This window comes from Cucurbita moschata, unplaced genomic scaffold (genome assembly GCF_002738365.1).
Source record: "Cucurbita moschata cultivar Rifu unplaced genomic scaffold, Cmos_1.0 Cmo_Scf00049, whole genome shotgun sequence".
Classification (NCBI taxonomy): domain Eukaryota; kingdom Viridiplantae; phylum Streptophyta; class Magnoliopsida; order Cucurbitales; family Cucurbitaceae; genus Cucurbita; species Cucurbita moschata.
Window position 1 is genome coordinate 1,750,054 of NW_019268565.1, and position 22,046 is coordinate 1,772,099.

The following is a 22,046-nucleotide window of genomic DNA, read 5'->3' on the forward strand; positions in this document are numbered from 1 at the left end:
ATCACATAAAATATCATCAACCCATTTTTCAATAGTAAAAGAAACAAGAGCTTGTCAAGTTACTTTTACTTCTCCACAATCACTCAACCATTGAAGCTTCTATGGTCTAGGATGTGGTTTTGTCTTTAAATTAAGTCTCTTGAAGCTTGTAGTAATCCGCCAATGACTTGCTTCCTTTTTTCAATGCTTGAAGCTCTTGCACCATGTCCCGTTGAAAATATTTTGGAACAAAGCACTTCCTCATGGACTCTTTCAAATCGTACCATGAATCGATTGGTGCTTCAAGATTTCTTCTCTTACTTGACATCAATTTATCCACCAAGTTTGAGCATATTGTTTGAATTGAGCAATGCATAATATTCCTTTCTTTTCATCACTAAAATTATGACAATTGAAAACCGACCCCACCCTTTTACCCATTCAAGGTACTCCGCTTGATTGATTTTGCCATAAAAATTTGAAAATTTTAATTTGACGCTCTCCACGTTACGATCAATTTCGTTCACAAGGAACTTGTTGAAAATTACGATGTATTCTACCACGGCCTCTCCCTCACATCAAGGCACGGCCAACTGCATGTTGATCGTCCTCTTGTTGATCAGAACTATCTCCCTTATATGATTTGCATGTTGTGGAGGTGGTGGAATCCTCTCTCTAGGTTGATTTTGAATCTCCAATCTTCCTATTCGATCTCTCACCGGATAAGGAAACTCTGACCAATTGGATCTAAGAACTCTCATAAGTGTCTGGATATGGAAACCCGTAGTTCATAAATTCTAAAACCCACAAATAAATTTGATTTCACTAGGGAAAAGTTAGACCCAGGTTATTATTGATAAAAAAATGTGAGGCAATAACATTTTTTGAGATTTGAATTACTCCGCAAGCAAGATTCATCCTATCAAACTTAAATAATTCTAAAATGGAATTTAACCATGTAAAATTGAATCACTCACAAGGACTCTTTTTATTTTATATGATTGTTGTCTTGATTTCTATCACGTTAGTTTTAGATGAAAATTGTTGACACTTTGTTTAAAAAAAAAACATTTAAAATTTCAAAAGGATTTTAAAAAACACTCTGGAATTTTTTAAAGTTTCATTCATACCTTAAACTTTTTTTAAAACTTCAAAAACAATGTTGAACTTTACTGTGAACTTTTAGGTATAACATTAAAAAGTTTGAATATAATCTATGAGGTGTTTTTGTCCATATATTGATGATAAATAAATTTGTGTAAATTTATTTATAGATGTAAAGGGTGTTAAATGTTACTTTTAAAATTTTATAGGTAATTTTTAAATATAATATTAACACTATTTTTTTTTTAAATTTTTTAAAAAAGTTTTAATGAAACTTTTCAAACATTAAAGATATTTTAAAACAAATAACTTAGATGGTAAATATATGTTTGAGATGTTATTAAAAATTTAAAAGTAGTTTTTGACTTTTGAAAGTTGAGAGTATTTTTATTTTAGTTTTAGATTAAACTTATTTTTTAATTTTTTAATTTTTTTTTTCTTTTACAATTCTTAAAACTTTTGTTTTTCAATTTTGAAAATAAAGCTCCATATCTTTGTTAATTCATGTACATTTTTTTAATTCAAAATTTTTTTTGCTCAAATAAATTTTCATGTTTTTTTTTCTTTTAATTGACTAGAGAACGTAAGAATGTTTAAAGATTCATCAAAGTTTTAACCACCCAAAATGTATACAATTTTATAAAATTAGTTTAAATATATTAAATCAAATAGAGAAATTGTATAATATTATTTACTTCAATCATAAACCCATCAACCTTAAATTAAGTAAAACAACTTAATAATGTTGTTATGTTCTATAAACGTAAAACTCGAAAATACTTACAACTGAAAATATAAGGTAAAGTTTGTCAACAATAAAAGCACGTATACTTAAAACAATCTCGAATCTAAAAGGAATTCCTTAACGTCTCCAACTCAGTTGACTCGTCACCTCGGTCGCTCTGCATCATATCTATCTGGAAAGAAAAATTAAAATAATTTTGATGAGTAATTAATTTATTGAGTAAGTAGCTAACTTGTCTTTCTCAAGTTTTATTACGGTCTCTCAAGCTATTCTTAAGTTTTATTCACTCATGATTCCTAGTTTTATTCTTAAGTTTTATTACTGTCACTTCGGGCGCGAGTTGTCGTTGAGCGTGTTATCAAGGAGACGACAATGATCACCACCGTTCAGTCCCGATGCTGATAAGGTCCAACTACAACGAATGGGCCTTGTTGATGCTCGTCAACCTACAGGTGCAAAGGTTATGGCATGCTCTCGAGCCAGAGGAAGGAGAAATGATCGAGTACCAGGAGGATCGGCTGGCGTTCGCCGCCATATTTTACGGTCTATGCCCCTAGAGATGCTAGTGTCCCTCTCCACCAGGCGCACTGCACAATCGGCCTGGGAGGGAATCAAGCAGGTCGTCCCTGATCACCTCGAGCAAGTCGCGATTTCAAACGATACATTGCAGAGCAGTGAAAGAAAATAGCTTGCACGCCTAAAGCTCTACGACAACACTGGCAAGAGCAACATGGGCCCTCCAGCCGCAAAGGTGGTAAGAAGCCATGGAAATCTCGCAGGTGCATGTGCGAGAAAGATGGGGATCAAAAGAAGGAGTTGACCGATGGCAGGCCCGATCCAACCAGAGGAAGGAGAAACGATTGAGTACCAGGAGGATCGACTGGCATTCGCCGCCATATTTTACGGTCTGTGCCCCTAGAGATGCTGGCATCCCTCTCCACCAGGCGCACCGTGCAATCGTCCTGGGAGGGAATCAAGCAGGTCGTCTTTGATCACCTCGAGCAAGTCGCGATTTTAAACGAGACATTGCCGAGCAGCGGAAGAAAATAGCTTGCACGCCTAAAGCTTCGCGACAACACTGGCGAGAGCAACATGGGCCCTCCAGCCGCAAAGGTGGTAAGAAGCCATTGAAATCTTGCGGGTGCACGCGCGAGAAAGATGGAGATCAAAAGAAGGAGTTGATCGATGGCGGGGCCGATCCAATGCTTGAACTTTGGAAAGAGAGGTCACCTGAGCAAGAATTGCTGGAGCAAGCTCAGGAACAAGAAGAAGGCCGAGAAGGCCCATGTGGCTCAATCCGAGGTGGACGAGCCAGCTCTCTTCATGGTAAGTGCATCGACTTGGTGAGCGTCGAACCCGAGGAAGAGCTCCAGCTGGGCGTAGCAAGCCAATTCAACTGAAGGAGAGGAGCTAGTGTTAAATCAGCGAGAGGGACGAGCAAGCCAATTCAACTGAAGGAGAGGAGCGAGTGTTCGCTCAGATCGGCGAGAGAGACGAGCAAGCCAATTCAACTGAAGGAGAGGAGCGAGTGTTCGCTCAGATCGGCGAGAGAGACGAGCAAGCCTGAGCACCAACGATGGGTCCTCGACACCCGGGGCAACAAACCATATGATCGGGCCTAGATCTGCGTTCTCTGAGCTCGACTCAGGGATTCGCGGGATGGTGAAATTTGGCGACGGCTCTGTCGTCGAGATCGAAGGGCGCAACACCATCCTGTACATCAGCAAGGGAGGCGAGCAGCACAAGTTGACCGACGTCTACTTCATCTCGAGGCTCAAGGCTAACAAGGAGAGAAACGAGTATTCGCTCAGATCGATGAGAGGAACGAGCAAGCCTGAGCACCGGCGATGGGTCCTCGACACCAGGGGCAACAAACCATATGACCGGGGCTAGATCTGCGTTCTCTAAGCTCGACTCGGGGATTCGCAGGACGGTGAAATTCAATGACGGCTCCGTCGTCGAGATCGAAGGGCGCGACATCATCCTGTTCATCAGCAAGGGAGGCGAGTAGCGCAAGCTGACCGGCGTCTACTTTATCCCGAGGCTCAAGGCTAACATTGTGAGCCTGGGTCAACTTGATGAGGTCGGTTGCTTCATTTCCATCGAGCGCGGGCTACTAAAAAATCTGTGATGATCGAAAACGGCTGCTCACGCAAGTTCGGCGCACAAAAAACCGTCTTTACATCCTAGAGTTGGAGAGATAAAGCAACCTGTCAGTCTCTCGGCCAAGACTGAAGAGGTATCTTGGAAGTGGCACACAAGGTACGGGCACTTAAACTTTTCTCTACAAAAATTACACGGGGAGGAGATGGTGCATGATTTGCCGGCAATCAAAGGCGTGAACAAGTTGTGTGACGGGTGCCTCATCGGCAAACAGAGGCGCACCCCCTTCTGTCTCAAACATCCTACAGTGCCGGTGAGCCATTGGAGCTAGTACACGGCGATATCTGCAGACCCATCAAGCCGGTGACCCCAGGCGGCAAGACCCTCTTCCTCCTGTTGGTCGATGACAAAAGCCGCTTCACCGCTTCATGTGGCTAATCCTGCTGTAAGCGAAAAAGTGAGACAACAGAGGCGAATAAGCGCATCCAGGCGCGAGCGGAGGCCGAATGCGGGAAGAAGATGTGAGTGCTGCGCATAGATCGAGGCAGAGAATTCACCTCAGCGAGCTTCGGTAAGTACTGTGACGAGCTCAGCATGCAGCGACAACTAACGGCGCCCTACTCCCCCCTAGCAAAACGGGGTGGTAAAACGCCAAAATCAGACCATCGTCGGGACAGCAAGGTCATTGCTGATGACGATCGGGATGCCTAGGAGATTAGGGGAGAGGCGGTAATTACGGCAGTCTACCTCCTCAATCGTTCACCAACGCAAAGCCTCGAAGGGAAGACGCCACACGAAGCCTGGTACAACAAGAAGCCAATGGTACATCATCTTCGAGTGTTCGACTGCGTTACATACATGAAGGTAGCGCGTCCCCACCTCGCCAAGCTCGATCCTAGGGGGCTGAAAGTTGTCTTTATCGGCTATGAATCTGGGAGCAAGGCGTACAGACTCTATGATCCTGTGGGGGGGCGAGCTCACGTGTCTCGTGACGTCATCTTCGACGAAAGAACCTTCTAGCAGTAGAAGGACGTGATCGAGGCAGACCACAACCCAAATCAATTCACGGTGGAGTACCTCGTCACCGAGCCGGAAGAAGAAGGAGTTCAGCATCAGAAATCATCACCACCACCAGCTGCTGCACCCCTTGAACCAGTGGAGTTCGCAACACCACGGACTGCGGATTCGATGCTGGATGTCGATCACGATGATGATCTGGTGGCCAGGTGCCGGAGGATGGAGGACCTAGTGGGATGAGGTGAACCACCTGAACTGGTGGCGCGCGAACTCGAATAAGAGGTAGTCGAACTGCATGCCATCAGCATAGATGAACCGAACATCTTTGCCGAAGCAGAAAGGAACCCGTGCTAGCTGAGACAATGCAGGAGGAGATGACATCCATCACCAAGAACCAGACGTGGAGTCTAGAGGATATGCCGTCGAGACACCGAGCCATAGGGCTCAAATGGGTCTTCAAACTGAAGCGCAACGAAAAGGGAGAAGTTGTGAAGCACAAGGTCCATCTAGTGACAACGGGCTACGTCCAGAAGCAAGGAGTGGACTTCGAAGAGGTATTTGCGTTGGTGGCAAGGTTAGAATCCGTCCGCCTTTTGCTGGCAATCGCAGCACATTGCTCTTGGGAGGTCCACCACATGGACGTGAAGTCCGCTTTCCTTAACGTAGAGCTGAAGGAGACCGTCTATGTCCGACAACCACCTGGCTTCCTAGACAACGACAATCCCGGTAAGGTACTGTGCCTCCACAAGACACTCTACGGGCTTCGACAAGCACCACAAGCCTGGAACGCAAAGCTCGACAGTACCCTACTATCACTGAAGTTCAAGCGTGTACCTCTAAGCATGGCATGTACATGCACGACCACGACAAGCATCGACTAATTGTTGGAGTGTACGTCGACAACCTCATAAGCACTGGAGGCAACATGGAAGTCCTCAGAAGGTTCAAGAGGGAGATGTCAAAGAACTTCAAGATGAGCGATCTCGGCATACTCAGCTACTACCTCGGCATCGAAGTGCAACAGAGTACTACCAGTATCACCATCTGCCAAAGTGTGTACTTGAAGAAGCTGCCGGACAAAACTGGGCTTGCGGACAGTAACCCTACAAGGACGCCAATGGAGGCCCGACTCCAGCTGAGGAAGGCTGGCACTACGACGGTAGTCGACTCCACCAATTACTGCAACATTGTCGAGAGTCTGCGCTATCTGGTAAACACATGCCCTGGTCTTGCTTATTCCGTTGGATACGTGAGTAGGTCTATGGAAACACTTAGGGAGGAGCATCTAGTGGCCGCCAAGCGCATCCTGCGCTATGTAGCCGGAACCAGAGGCTGGGGTGTAAGATACTGCGCAGGGAAATGAAAGAAGAAGCTTGAGCTGGTCGACAAAAGTGATAGTGACATGACCGGTGACGTTGATGATCATAACAGCACCAGTGAGATGATCTACTTCCTCTCAGGCGGCCTGATCTGCTGGCAATCAACAAAACAAAAGGTAGTTGCTTTGTCTTCCTACAAAGCAAAATACATCGCCGCTTCGATGGCGGCAACACAGGGGGTCTGGCTTGCGCGACTGATGGAAGAACTCATCGGAAGAGAAAGCGATCCACCAATGCTATACGTGGGCAACAAAGCTACGATCTCCCTGATCAAAAATCCAGTTTTGCACGACCGGAGCAAGCACATAGAAATCAAATTCCACTACATCCGAGAATGTGCAGATCGAGGGCTCATCAAGATTGATTTCATCCGAATAGAGGAACAACTTGGAGACATTTTCACCAAGTCCCTGGCGCGGGTAAAATTTGAAGAACTACGCTCAAAGATCGGAGTTCAAATAATAAGGTAGATAAAAAGCTATGGTTTTCTTAGATTTCGTTAGTTGTTTTTTACTTTTGAAAAATCTGAATTTACGCTCCCCGTTTAATAGAAGAGTGTAACTTTTGCTGGCCATTTTTGTCAACTTTGGGCGCAAGTTTGTGCCCACTACTTTTTATCTTTCTGATTAAATTTATTATTTAAAGAATTCAACTTAATGAGAAATAATATCGGTATTCAGCAAATATCTCTCTCTCCTTTTACTTTTTGTTATTTTTTTCAAAGAAGTTTTTCTTCGTCTGGTTTTACTCCTTCGATGTTTTCCTCTCAATTGCCAGAAGTCAACAAATAACATACCAAAATCTCTAAATCTGCAATCTCCTTCTTGCCATTTTACTTTTTTCTCAAATCTGTTTATTTTTTGACGATTTGTGATATTGTGCCGTGGGTTGAGGAGAGGGAGGATGAGATTGGGATGAGAGGTGGGTAAGTCTTATTTTATTTTATTTTTTTTATTCTTAAGTAATTCTTTTTAGTTATTTATTTACCAATTATTATTATAACTATTATCTTGACCTATATTTTTTTTATAATTTATTTATTTATTATTTTTATTTTTTTGGGTTTTACTGATTCTCATTTTCTATTAGGGGTGGAGGGAAAGAGAATTAACAATCTACATGCATATCTAGTAAGAATGCGTGGTTTAGTGAAATGTTTGTTTTTTCTTTTCTCACTATTTACTGCCATCTATCTCCGTGTAAATAACTTATCTTTTTTTTTTGTATATTTTTTAATGTTAAATTTGTTTCAAAATGACCGTAATTTTAATGTGTTGAAACCTTATTAAACGCAAAACTCAAAAACTATTTTCAAACGTTGATAGATAATATTTGTGGTCCCGTGGTCTAGTGTGGGACCTCTATTTTTTTCCTTTAAAATATTTATTTACGTTTTTCATATAAATATATATAATATAGTTTCATTTCAAATAATGACCTGAGTTATAAAACTCAATTTTATACCTAATAAAGTAACTGATTTTAATGGGCTTAAATTCTATTAGATACAAAACCGAAAGCAACCACGTATTAGATATTTTTAAAGTAAGCCCAAAGCAATAACATGTTAGACATTTTTAAAGTTAAAGAAATCGAAGTTTATAAAAATATTATCTATTTTTTGATTTCTAGAGATTTATAAAATTTAAAACATAAAGATGTTTTTGAAGAACTAAAGATTTATTTTTGATCTTTTCTTGAATAAGTTATACACTTCTAAAATTCGCTCGAAGCTTACCCTCGGCGAAATTAAAATCTAGAAACTCTTTATTGGGTAGCCAATACTAGCGTTTTTTAGGACCTAATTTCTTTGCAAAATTTCTTCCTTATAATTCTTTCAAGCTAAAAGATTTGTTTTAAAGCGATGTCTTTAAGCGTCGATCTTAATTTTGGAATTTGATCCTCGATCCGTAACTTACCCAAAAACGTAGAATATTGTTTCCTTACGCAACCTGATTTAGGAGTATTAGGTCCCGGATTTCTTCATCAAAATTGCTCAACTTAATTTTCTAAAGCTAAAGAAAGGCTCAATTTTGAAAATGGAAACACATATAGTAATGCTCTACGGTCATTAAAACATCCTAGAGATGGCTTCCAGTCCAAACTAAATTGGATGTGCACACTTTCCTACACACGACCCACACATGCGAGCATGAATCTCAAGGCGGTTTGCACCTCTCCTATAGTGGGTGAAAAATATTTTACTCTCATGCTTGGTGTAGATTTAAGTTTCTCTCCATATAAGTAGTGTCGCCAAATTTTTAATGTGATCACTACCGCGACCAGCTCTGAGTCATGTGTGGAGTAATTTTTCTCGTACTCTATTAACTAACGGGACGCATAAGCAACCACCTTACCGTGTTGTGTCAATACACATCCTAGTCCCTTCTTGGAGGTATCACTGTATATCACGTACCCCTCTCAACTTTCTGGTCATGTGAGCACTAGAGCTAACACTAACCTCTGTTTTAGATCTTGAAAGTTTGCCTTATACGCATCATTCCATACAAATGGTACATCCTTCCTCGTCAACTATGTAAGTGATGAGACTATTTTAACAAAGTCTTGTACAAATCTTCAGTAGTATCATGCTAATCCCAAAAAGCTTGGTACCTCTGTAACTGTAGTTAAGCTTCCCAATTAACTAATTAATTATAATTTAGATATTGTTAGCTAATTAATGAATAATTTTAATAAATAAGTAATTCATTTTTTTAATAAAATTTTATTTTATTTGTAAAAATAAATTAAATTAATACTTAAATAAGCTATTATTGTTTGGAGACTCCTCTTCTATCTCTTAATTTTTCACATGGGTAGACTAAAGGGACTAAACAAGTTTAAGGGAAAGACAGAATGGGACTCAACTTTCAAGATTCCAATTCACCAAACACGTAATCTTTTTAATCGTTTGAACATTGTTTAAAGTAGCAAAAAGTAACAGAAAATCTAGAAGCTACCATTGATTTCCCTGAAGAACCGTCTAAGAAAATATCTCCCTAGTAGACAATATATACTAGCGGTGGATTTAGGCTATTACAGGTTAACTGTTCTAAGCCGTGTAATATACTTAGAGTAGAGCAGAGATATTCAAAAGAATGAGAAAATTGGGAAACCAGGTAATGTAACTCCAGCATCAATGATGTAAATGTTGCCCGAGGCGTACCTAGAAGAGTCGTCCACCATATATCGAACGAGTGTTGTTAATGTAGGATCAGGAGTTACAAATGTCCTTAAAGGGCTAGTTTTGAAGGCTATAGTGTTTAAATATGAGTCTACCTTATGCACGTGCCACAGTCTCTGCTCACGATGCCCCCGTTCTTCATACAAGTGCGCCTTGCCTTTCCCTAAAAAATGATGTGGGCCCACTATAGGGGGCCATGAAAATACAAACACGTGCCATCATGATTTAGGGACCTATCTCTTGTTGGTGTTAATATAACACATGCGGAAGTAATTTGGATCTTAGGCACTTTTAGAACATCAATTATTGTAAATTACTAGCATGTTCATAAGTATTAAAACTTAATGAGTTTAAATACTAACCTTTTGTAGTTCAAACTCCTTTTGCCTCACGAACCGGTTTCGAACCACCACCAGTGTCTTCTCCACTATCCTCCGGCCTTAGAACGGGATTGTGGAATCCGGTGAGTGACTAAACTTGGGAGGGATTTTGTATATGTGAAAGAGAGTGTTTGTGAGAAGTTTTTCTCAAGGTTTTTCATCAAGATGAAGAATCCCCTCCAAGTATCATGATCACTCTATTTAAAGAGTCAAGTTTGCATGTTCATGCAAACTTGAGATCACCAAATTTTGACACTTAAAATTCCACTCAAGAGTTTGGGATTATGTGGCAAGCATGCATGTTTGAGTTAACCAAATTTTGACACTCAAAATTCCACTCAAACTTGTGGGGTTTATTTGACAAACATGCAAGTTTGGTTAAACCAAATTTTGACACCTCAAAATTCCACTAACATGGATTTTTCCATTAGATGAAAGTCAACATTTTGACTTTCTTCATTTTAATTCAACAATTAATTTGAATAATGAAAATCAAATTAAAGTAACATTAAATGATTAATTAAACTATTTAATTAATATTTAATATTAATTCAAATGTCAATCCCAATCAATTCCGACACATAATTGATTAAGATATTTAAATCTTATTTAAATATCTCAGATTCTCTCTTTTCGTTTAATTCGTAAATAAAACAAAATTGCGGTTAAATATATCGTATATATGTAACGCATATTCCCTAATTTGAATTCGAACACTTCGAACTCACTCGTCACACTGTTCTATGGTTTAGTCCGATATGAGCTAGCAGAGGGACCTAATGAACCTATAGATCATGGGCTCCAACGATCCAAGATTAACCGATTAAACTCATTAACCTGGTTAATCAACATTCGTTAACTACTAGGACACTCCACTATAGCCTAGTAGTTGCACTCCCCTCACTATAGATATATTTCTGTCCATCTGATATAACCATGATTAGTAAGTCGATCCTTCACAGGTTGTTCGTAACTAGAGCTGGGTCAATTTACCATTTTACCCCTGAAGTTACTTCTTGTTCCTTATGTCTCACTAATCCTCTAATGAACAATTGGTTTGTGGTCCAACCAGTAAACCGAATCCCTCTCAGGCCAATGAGAGGGTGGGGCCCATTGTTCAAGACCTGGAGTCAGTGCTTAAGGGAACTACCTTTCTTCTATCCCTAAAAGTGGGTAGGAGTGAATTTCGTCTTGCACCCCATGTCCCCAGCCATTCACCCAGTCTTACCCCTGAAATGGGAGGCCTGTTGAGTCGGCGAACTAGAGCCACTCTCACCCATGCAAATCTAAGGATAATTCCGAATAAACAGGAGTTCATGGTTAGCTCAGGATTAAAATCGAGTTACCTAGGTTATCGAATGAAAAGAAAATCAGTCTCAACAGTAAACGACTTTATAAAGTGAGAGTGGTTTTCTTCATGGTCCGATCTTATGCAATACTCATTGCATAGGACGCCCCCACTCACATGTCTCCACATGCACAATTTAGTGATCACATTGTTTATAACATATACAAAAGTGGGCCGCATCCATAGTGTCCCCAGAATAAGGTACTCAGCCTTATCCTTATACTATAGATCATTTTGACTATATACTTGAACTTGATCCACTCTTATGTCTCTACATATAGTTCAAGTAATCATACTATAGCCAGAGTGTTCTTAGTTTATTGGATTTAGATTAATGATCGTAAAGTTCACTTTATTCAATAACAATTTTTTTTTTACTGAATAAACATCAATAATAACTTTATTGAAAATAGAATATATCTTTGTTTACAAACTATGAGTTTTAGGACATAAAACCCAACATCTCTAACATCATAGCGGTGGCCTCTAGTCTCGGACAAATTGGATGTGTAGTACTTCCCTACACACGACTCACACGTGCGAGTATGAATCTCCAAGGTGCTCGCACACCCCCTGGACCCTCTGGCCAAGCTAATCTGTAGGATGTTCGGAGGTCAGCGGATCCCCATAGTGTCATGCGCCTCATGAACACCCTCGTCATCGTATTGTGCGCATTCGCACTCATCATAATAATGTGCACATTCGCACTCATCATCATACTGTGCGCGTCCGCACTCATCATCTATAGGGGAAGTATCCCTATGCTTATGAACATACCATATGTATGAGGTCCCTCTAATGTTCATCTTATTATCTCTTCTGACACAACCCTTTAGTCTCATCTCTTTGTTACATTAAGTAACACATGATCGTGGATATGTATATTAATATAATTTTCATGCTCTTAGGGTTGTGTCCTATGTCGATCTAACGACATCATGAAATATGACACTCATAATCATATAGCATGCTTAATATGCTCCTCCCGAAGTGCTTCCATGAATCTACTCACATATCCAACTGAGTAAGCAAGGTCAGGGCGTGCATTTACCAGATAGCGCAGACTCCTGACAATGTTGCAGTAATTGGAGGCGTCGACTATTGTCATAGTGCCGGCCTTCCTTAGCTTAGGCCAGGCCTCCATTTGCGTCCTTGTAGGGTTACTGTTCGCAAGCCCAGTTGTTTCCGGCAGCTTCTTCAAGTACGCACTTTGGCAGATGGTGATGCCGGTCGTACTCTGTTGCACTTCGATGTCGAGGTAGTAGCTGAGTATGCCGAGATCGCTCATCTTGAAGTTCTTTGACATCTCCCTCTTGAACCTTCCGAGGACTTCCATGTCGCCTCCAATGATTATGAGGTTGTCGACCTACACTCCAACAATTAGTCGATGCCCACCGTGGCCGTGCGTGTACATGCCATGCTCAGAGGCACAACGCTCAAACTTTAGTGATAGTAGGGTACTATCGAGCTTCGCGTTCTAGGCTCGTGGTGCTTACTGAAGCCCGTAGAGTGCCTTGTGCAGGCGCAGTACCTTACCTGGGTTGTCGTTATCTAGGAAGCCAAGTGGTTGTCGGACATAGACGGTCTCCTTTAGCTCTCCGTTAAGGAAAGCGGACTTCACGTCCATGTGGTGGACCTCCCAAGAGCAATGTGCCGTGATTGCCAGTAAAAGGCAGATGGATTCTAACCTTGCCACCAGCACGAACACCTCTTCGAAGTCCATACCTTGCTTCTCGACGTAGCCCTTCTCCCTTTTCATTGCGCTTTAGTTTGAAGACCCATTTGAGCCCTACGGCTCGGTGTCCCGATGGCATATCCTCCAGACTCCACATCTGGTTTTCGGTGATGGATGTCATCTCCTCCTGCATTGCCTTCAGCCAACACGGGTTCCTTTCTGCTTCGGCGGAGGTGTTTTGTTCATTTGCACTGATGTCATGCAGTTCGACCACCTCTTGTTCGAGTTCGCGTGCCGCTAGTCCAGGTGGTTCACCTCCTCCCACTAGGTCGTCCATCCTCCGGTACCTGGCCACCAGATCATCATTGTGATCGGCATCCAGCGTCGGATCCGCAGTCCGTGGTGTTGCGAACTCTGCTGGTTTAGGAGGTGCAGGTGCTGGCGGCGGTGACGATTCCTGATGTTGGGCTCCTCCTTCTTCCAGCTCGGTGAAGAGGTACTCCACCGTGAATTGATTTGGGTTGTGGTCTGCCTCGATCCTGTTGTTCCACTGCCAGAAGGTGCTTTCATCGAAGATGACGTCGCGAGTCACGTGAGCTCGCCCCCCCGCAGGATCATAGAGTCTGTACGCCTTGCTCTCGGGTTCGTAGTTGATGAAGACAACTTTTAGCCCCCTGGGATCGAGCTTGGCGATGTGGGGATGTGCTACCTTCATGTATGCAACGCAACCGAACACTCGGAGATGATGTACCGCTGGCTTCTTGTTGTACCAGGCCTCGTGTGGCGTCTTCCCATCGAGGCTTCGCGTTGGTGAACGATTGAGGAGGTAGACTACCGTCATTACCGTCTCTCCCCAAAATCTCTCGACCGTCATAAGCAATGACCTTTCTGTCCCAACGATGGTCTAATTCCGGCATTCTGCCACCCTGTTCTGTTGAAGGGAGTAGGGCGCTGTTAGTTTTTGCTGAATGCCAAGCTCGTCACAGTACTTACCGATACTCGCTGAGGTGAATTCTCTACCTCGGTCTGTGCGTAGCGCTCGTATCTTCTTCCCGCTCGCGCCTGGATGCGCTTAATCGCCTCTGCCGACTTACTTTTCGCTTGTGGCAGGATTAGCCACATGAAGCGGCTTTTGTCATTGACAAACAGGAGGAAGAGGGTCTTGCCACCTGGGGTCGTCGGCTTGATGGGCCCGCAGATATTATCGTGTACCAGCTCTAACGGCTTGCCGGCGCGGTAGGATGTCTGAGACGGAAAGGGGGTGCGCCTCTGTTTGCCGATGAGGCACCCGTCGCACAGCTTGTTCACGCCTTTGACTGCCGCTGATTTCTTTCTCCGTAATACATATGTTGTTAAGGTGAGGCCACTGCTACATCCATTTCATTAGGAATTGCTGATCTTTTAACAATCCCTTCTGATGGCTAGCCTTGTTGGGCGTTCCTGCGCACCTAGCATCCTACAAGAAAAAGGCCCCTGACTCGAGAACAAAGCAAGGGATTGAGCAGCGCGAAAGCCACGAGAATACGCCTGACTCTTTCATTTGCATTTCCAAATCGAAAGTAGAGCAGGAAAGTTTAAGTGCCCGTACCTTGCGTGCCACCTCCAAGATACCTCTTCGGTCTTGGCCGAGAGGCTGACGGGTTGCTCTATCTCCAATTCTAGGATGTAAAGACGGTTTGTCCTGTGCCGAACTTGCGTGAGCAGCCGTCGTCGATTATCGCAGATTTTGAGTAGCCCACGCTCGATGGAAATGAAGCAGCCGGCCTCATCGAGTTGACCCAGGCTCACAAGGTTAGCCTTGAGCCTCAGGATGAAGTAGACGCCGGTCAATTTGCGGTGCTCGCCTCCCTTGCTGATGAACAAGATGGTGCCGCGCCCTTCGATCTCGACGACGGAGCCGTCGCTGAAATTTACCATCCCGTAAATCTCCGAGTCAAGCTCGGAGAATGTAGATCTAGCCCCGGTCATATGGTTTTTTGCCCCTGTGTCGAGGACCCATTGCCGGTTCTCATGTTGCTCGTCCCTCTCCCCGATCTGAGTGAACACTCGCTCCTCCTTCATTTGACTTGGCTCCCTAGCTGGTGCCTTTGCTACGCCTAGTTGGAGCTCTTCCTCGGGTTTGACGCTCACAAGAGGAGCAATTACGTCGTCGTCGATTACCTCCACCTCCGTGGATTTGGAATTAAAATTGGGGACGTCGGGTAAGACCGATGCACTTACCATGAAGAAAGCTGGCTCGTCCTCCTCTGATTGAGCCACATGAGCCTTCTCAGTCTTCTTGTTCCTGAGCTTGCTCCAGCAATTCTTGCTCAGGTGACCTCTCTTACCACAGTTCGAGCACTGGATCGGCCTGCCATCAGTTGACTCCTTCCTTTGATCACATCTTTCCTGCGCGTGCGCTGTTAGATAAAACCTGAGTTTTTCCTTATTTAGATTCACACGATTACATTAATTCTCCGTTTGACCATTTGACAAACACATCGAATGGATTAACGAAGTTTTAGACTGCAATTTTGTAGGAAGTGGCACAGATTCAGTTGCCACTCTCCAGCCATTTTTAGGATAGGTTATATTTAAATAGAAAATCTGTTCAGAAGATTTCACAACCTGATTTCAAGCGCAGTCAAAATTTCAATCATTCTCTCTCCTTGTTCTTTTACGCATTTATTTTTCTTCCAACAATCTCCTGTCGACAATTTCCTCTCTCCGAAAAGAAAGGATTTCCCTGGCCGATTATCAAAATCCAACAAGTGGTATCAGAGCCCAGTTGAAGCCATCGGTGTATATCATTGCGGAGGAGCCAACCTATCAACAATCAAGTTGAATAGCTCAAGTGGTTAGAGCGTCGACCTAACAACACACAGGTCTCAGGTTCGAGTAGAAGAAAATGTAAAGTGCGAAAATAAACACATCGTGGGGTCCATCTCGCGTAGACTCGCCAATAAACACAATGCGGATCACGGGGCTCGCCAATAGCATCACCACACTCGGTGGCCAGCATCAGCGAGACAGAAATCGTGAAGAAGATGCTGCACAGGTCGTAGGGTTGTCTATTCCTTACTGAGGAATGACTTGCACGCCTAAAGGCTCCGTGACGACAACGGCGAGAGCAATGGGCAAGGCGGTAAGAAGTCATGGAAATAACTGCTCCCCTTCGGCATCCTTTTGCTCTTCTTGAGCATTGAGCGAACCATGTCGAGAATAGTCCAGTTTTTTCTCGTTCCTCACAGTACTCCATGAAAGCCATCGAAGTATACTCGCAATAATCATCGATAAAGGAAATAAAATACTTCTTTCCGCAGAAGGACTTGGGGTTAGTGGTTTACATATATCTGTATGGATCAACTCGAGAGGTTGTTTAGCCCAGAATTCAGCCTTCTTTTGAATTGAGGTTCTCGCATGCTTGCAGAGCACGCATTCTTCACAAAATTTTCCTTCAAAGTCCATGTTTGGTAGCCCATGTACCATATTCTTCTTCTCTAACTCCTTTAGGCCGCCCTGATGTAGATGACCAAAGCGGAGATACAACAGTAATGCCTTGTCTTCTACATCGACTAGCAAACACTTTTCTCGTATGCTTCTTAAGTTCAATTTGTACATCCGATTTCTTCCTATCTCGACTCGAGCAACCAAACGCTCTTTCTTATCCTTCCGGTGTTGCAGGCAGTCCTTTAGGAATATCGAGTAACCTTTCTCTGTGAATTGTCCCATACTCACTATGTTGGTCTTGAGGTCTGGCACGTAATAAATATCTTGGATTGACCCCATCACACCATCCTTTTGCAAGAAATGTATCTTACCTCGGCCTTTGACCTCCATCTTTGACGCATCTCCAAATGACACATGACCATCTTCAATCTTTTGCATTTCTTTGAATAGGTGCTCATGACCGCACATATGGTTGCTTGCCCCTGAGTCGAGGTACCACAGAGTGTCGTTGTTGATGTTCTCTTCATCTTGAGCCATCAAGAGAAGACCTTCATCTATTACGTCTTCCACGACTAGGTTGGTTGTTCCTTCCACCCTTTTTCCGGCTCGACAAGCTTTTTGCAACGTGCCACATTCTACCACAATTGTAACATTTTTCAGAGTTACAATTGTTTGCATAGTGGACATATTTCTGACATTTGTAACACTAGATGTTTGAATTGTATCCTTGACCGCGTCCTTGATTGGATCCTCTTCCACACCAATGTGCTTGGCTCGACAGTCTCTTCTCCTTATAGTTTTCTTCGTAACTGTTGCCTTGACCACCTCGACCATTCCCGCGGCTTTCACGACCTCTACCTTGAACATTTTGAGTGTAGAGTACTTTTTCATCGTTTATTGATGCCTTCGCCTGAAGCGCTTGATCGAGTGTCTCCTCCTCCTTTTTCTTACGTCGCTCGTGTGCCTCGAGAGAACCGGCGAGCTCATCGACTGTGAACTTCGCTAGGTCCTTTGACTCTTCTATGGCACATACAACATTCTCGAAGTTGTCTGTTAACGACCTCAAGATCTTCTCCACAACCCACGTCTTAGGTAACACTTCTCTGTTTCGATTTAGCTGATTCTCCACGGTCTGTACACGTGTAATGTAGTCAGATACATTTACTGACTCCTTCATCTTCATGCTCTCCAACTCGCCATGCAGAGTCTGGAGACGCACCTGCTTGACTCGATCGGTTCCTTTGAACACCTTTTCTAGAGTGTCTCACGCTTCTTTTGAAGTAGTTGCCCTTGCAATCTTCTCAAAGCCCGACTTATCAACAGCCCGGAATAGCATGTATAATGTTGTCTTATCCTTTGATCGTAATTCTCTTAGCGCCTTGTTTTGCACCACCATATAACCCGTGGTATCCTTCGGTTCTTCGAAACCTTCTTTGACCACCTCCCATGCGTCTTGAGAACCGAGAAGAGTTTTCATTTGGATGCTCCAATTCTCGTAATTCGTCTTCGTCAATCGTGGTAGCGGCATTTGCCCCATCATGTTCGCCATCGACTCTGATACCAATTTTTTTGAAATAAAATCCTCTCTGATACCAATTTGTTGAAATAAAATTCGCTCGGTTGAAAATAACAATCCGCTCTGATACCAACTTGTAGAAAATAGACGCTCACTCTGAAACTAACTTGCTTAAATAACTCTCATGAAGTTGTGAATGAGGTGTCGAGAGGGTTGAGACAAAGGGACAAAAGAAATGCTGAAAAACTCTTTTCTATTACAATATACACTTTGCTCTCTGCCTCTTGCATTTTACCATGAAAACGAATCAATTTAGAGGGTTTCTAATATCTAAAATTTGCTAACCCACTTTCTCCTAGGGTGGTTCTTGGCCCTTTATTTTATCTTTGGCATTTTCCTTCTTACTACTCAAATTTCAAAAGCCTTGCGAAATTTAACAAAATCAAAAAATTCCCTTCTTTTATTTTTTTTCCATTTAAATTTATTCCCAAGAGTCTACAGAACTTATAACCTAAGCTCTGATACCAATTTGTAACGCCTTAAAACTGTTATATCCAAGAGTCTACAGAACTTATAACCTAAGCTCTGATACCAATTTGTAACGCCTTAAAACTGTTATATATACTTGAGAAATTCATCCACCGCCTAAGCTCTGATACCAATTTGTAACGCCTTAAAACTGTTATATATACTTGAGAAATTCATCCACCGTTGTGGCTCGACTTCACATTGTTCGTACGAGTTTCACAAGGTCGTAACCTCATCTCGTTTAAATGAAGAGAAGAAAGATTAAAAGAAGCCTGATTAACCTGCATAACTTTTCCGTATTACAATTTCCCCAATAACAACCACAGCACAAGAGCAAAACCTACCTGAAATAAAAGGTAGATTTAAAAGAAAACTCCAACACCCATGTAACCTAAAACGGAGGAAATGGATCCAAAGAAAAAGAATTTGGATCATTTTTCAATTTGTGCGTGTATCCTTGCTTGCGCAGGGGCCATGCTAATCTTCTTTGTGTCGTTCCCAACCCCAATTGTAGTCAGTAATTGGAAGGATAAAAAATAGTCTTCCACAATATTCAATTTCATGGTGGGAGGAAGAGATGTACACTAAGTCATATTTTAGATCTTCATTTTCTTTTTTGGTATTATCTTTGTTGCAATTATTTAGATTTAAGTTAAAAATTAAATGTAAAAAATTTTCTATACGTCTTACGAATCTGTCTTTTGGATCAGAAATTAAGTATAAAAAAAATCATCTACATGTTTATCTCAATCCAATGAATATAACTTAAGGTAATGTGATTGCATATTAGTAGGGCTTGAGAGAGAGGGCAGTAGGGCTAGTCTATATGCCACTAGACCAATTTGCTCGAGAATTTTGAAGGATCCAATGAATCGAGGGCTCATTTTGCCTTTATGCCCAAACCTCAAGACACATTTCATTGGTGCTACTGGAATACTAGGTCCCCTATTTCGAACTTTAAGCTCCTACGCCTTACATCAACGTAGATTTTTTGTCTACTCTGAGTAGTACACATCCTCACTCTGATTTTCTGAACGACCTCATTGGCGACTCGAATTAATTTGGGTTCTACCAATTCTCTATCGTCTACTTCATCCCAGGATAAGGAGGATCCACGTCGTTTTCTATGTAAGGCCTTGAATGTTGCAATCCGGATGGTTGCTTGGAAGCTGTTGTTGTATGAAAATTCCATCAGGTGTAAATTTGAATCCCAACTTCCCTTAAAATCTAATACGCAAACGTGTAGCATGTCCTCTAGGATCTGATTTAAACGCTCTGTCTGACCATTCGTTTGAGGGTAGAAGACAGTGTTGAAGTCGAGACGAGTACCCAATGCTTTCTGAAGTTCGTGCCAAAATGCCAACGTAAAGCGTCGGTCTCGATCCGAAACTTGGACTCCATGCAATCTTACTACTATCTCTTTCACATGCAGTTGAGCCCATGGGCATGTTGCTTTTTTGGCAGGAAGTGTGCCAACTTTATCAAACTGTCGACTATTTTAAGGTTTCAACACTCTCATTTTATGTTAGATTTTTAAGTATCCCAAGTTTTATTAAATTTAGGGGTATCTACTATGCTTATATAATACCAATTTTTAGAGGAGAATTTCTCGTTTGTTGTCGTTCATTACTAAGAATTAACAAAACACGTCGCCTAAGAGATTCGAACTCTTGCGGGGAAACCCCATGTACTTAGCAGGCACACGCCTTAACCACTCAGCCAAAGCGACTCATGCCATCCTTGGTCTCATTCTTCTTCAAATTTTGAAAAAATTAGGCAAGGTTGCATTTGGTAAATATACTTATATATTGAATAATCATCCATTACATGGGTAAAATATTAACAATATTTTATTGTTTTTGCATTCATTAGACCACTTGGGTAAGAATGCATAAGCCCAAATGCCCTTTGGTTTTATAGCCTTATAGGATAAAGCTAAAAAAAATTATCTCGCATGAAAAACAATATTTTTATATATGTAAAGTAATTAACTCTAATATTTAAGAATTATCTTTTACGAGTCTTTTCATTTTATTCAATTTGATGTTAATCAAATGAACCGTAAAAGACAAGTACGTCTTTTGCATTCGTGACTGTCAAAGACAATTAATTGAAATCTGCTTGTACTCGTGACTCCGACGAGTGTACCACTTTTCGACTTAGGACATTTGCAACCACAATTATCTTTCCAGGGTGGTGCTGGATATCTATTTTGTAATCATTCACCAATTCTAACCACCTTCGTTGCCTCATGTTCAGTTCTTTCTGGTTGAAATAGTTGCCTCATGCCCAATTCTTTCTGGGTGGTGCTGGATATCTATTTTGTAATCATTCACCAATTTTACTCTTGTGGTCGGTGTAGATTTAAGTTTCTCTCCATATAGGTAGTGTCACCAAATTTTTAATGTGAACGCTACCGCGACCAACTCTGGGTCATGTGTGGAGTAATTTTTCTCATACTCTATTAACTGACGGGACACATAAGCAACCACCTTACCGTGTTGTGTCAATACACATCCTAGTCCCTTCTTGGAGGTATCACCGTATACCACTTACCACTCTCAACTTTCCGGTAATGTGAGCACTAGGGCTAACACTAACTTCTGTTTTAGATCTTAAAAGTTTGCCTTACACGCATCATTCCATACAAATGATAGCCCTTCCTCGTCAACTATGTAAGTGATGAGACTATTTTAACAAAGTCTTGTACAAATCTTCGATAGTATTATGCTAACCCCAAAAAGCTTCGTACATCTATAATGGTAGGTAAGGGTTCCCAATTAACTAATTAATTATAATTAGATATTGTTAGCTAATTAATGAATAATTTTAATAAACAAGTAATTCAGTTGTTTAATAAAATTTTATTGTATTTGTAAAAATAAATTAAATTAATACTTAAATAAACTATTATTGATTTATTATGGTTTGGAGACTCCTTTTCTGGCTCTTAATTTTTCACCTGGGTAGACTAAAGGTCTAAACAAGTTCAAGGGAAAGACAGAATGGGACTCAAACTTTCAATATTCCAATTCACCAAACACACCATCTTTTTAATGATTTGAACATTGTTTAAAGTAGCAAAAGTAACAGAAAATCTAGAGGTCATCGATTTTCCCGAAGAACAATCGAAGAAAATATCTCCCTAGCAGACAATATCTACTAGCGGTGGATTTAGGCTATTACTGGTTAACAGTTCTAAGTCGTGTAATATACTTGGAGTAGAGTAGAGATATTCAAAGGGATGAGAAAATTGGGAAACCAGGTAATGTAACTCCAGCATCAACGATGTAAATATTGCCCGAGACGTACCTAGAAGAGTTGTCCACCAGATATCGGACGAGTGTTGTTAATGCAGGATCAGTAGTTCCAAATATCCTTAAAGGGCTAGTTTTGAAGGCTACAGTGTTTAAATATGAGTCTACCCTATGCACGTGCCACAGTCTCTACTCATGATTCTGCTGTTCTCTGTACAAGTGCGCCTTGCCTTTACTTGAAAAATGATGTGGGCCCACTATAAGGGGCCATGAAAATACAAACACGTGCCATCATGATATCGGGACCTATCTCTAACATCATAGTGGTGGCCTCTAGTCTCAGACAAATTGGATGTGTAGTACTTCCCTACACACGACTCACACGTGCGAGTGTGAATCCCC

At 41.8% G+C, this 22,046-nt stretch overlaps 2 non-coding genes across 2 annotated transcripts; both read right to left on the minus strand.

The window, feature by feature from the left end:
• Nucleotides 1–18,807: 18,807 nt before the first annotated feature.
• On the minus strand, nucleotides 18,808–18,912 carry LOC111435569. The gene has a single exon (XR_002709091.1). It is a non-coding gene; the product is annotated as a U6 spliceosomal RNA (small nuclear RNA).
• Nucleotides 18,913–20,034: 1,122 nt separating this feature from the next.
• TRNAS-GCU lies at nucleotides 20,035–20,116 on the minus strand. The gene has a single exon. It is a non-coding gene; the product is annotated as a tRNA-Ser (tRNA).
• Between the last annotated feature and the right edge of the window lie 1,930 nt (nucleotides 20,117–22,046).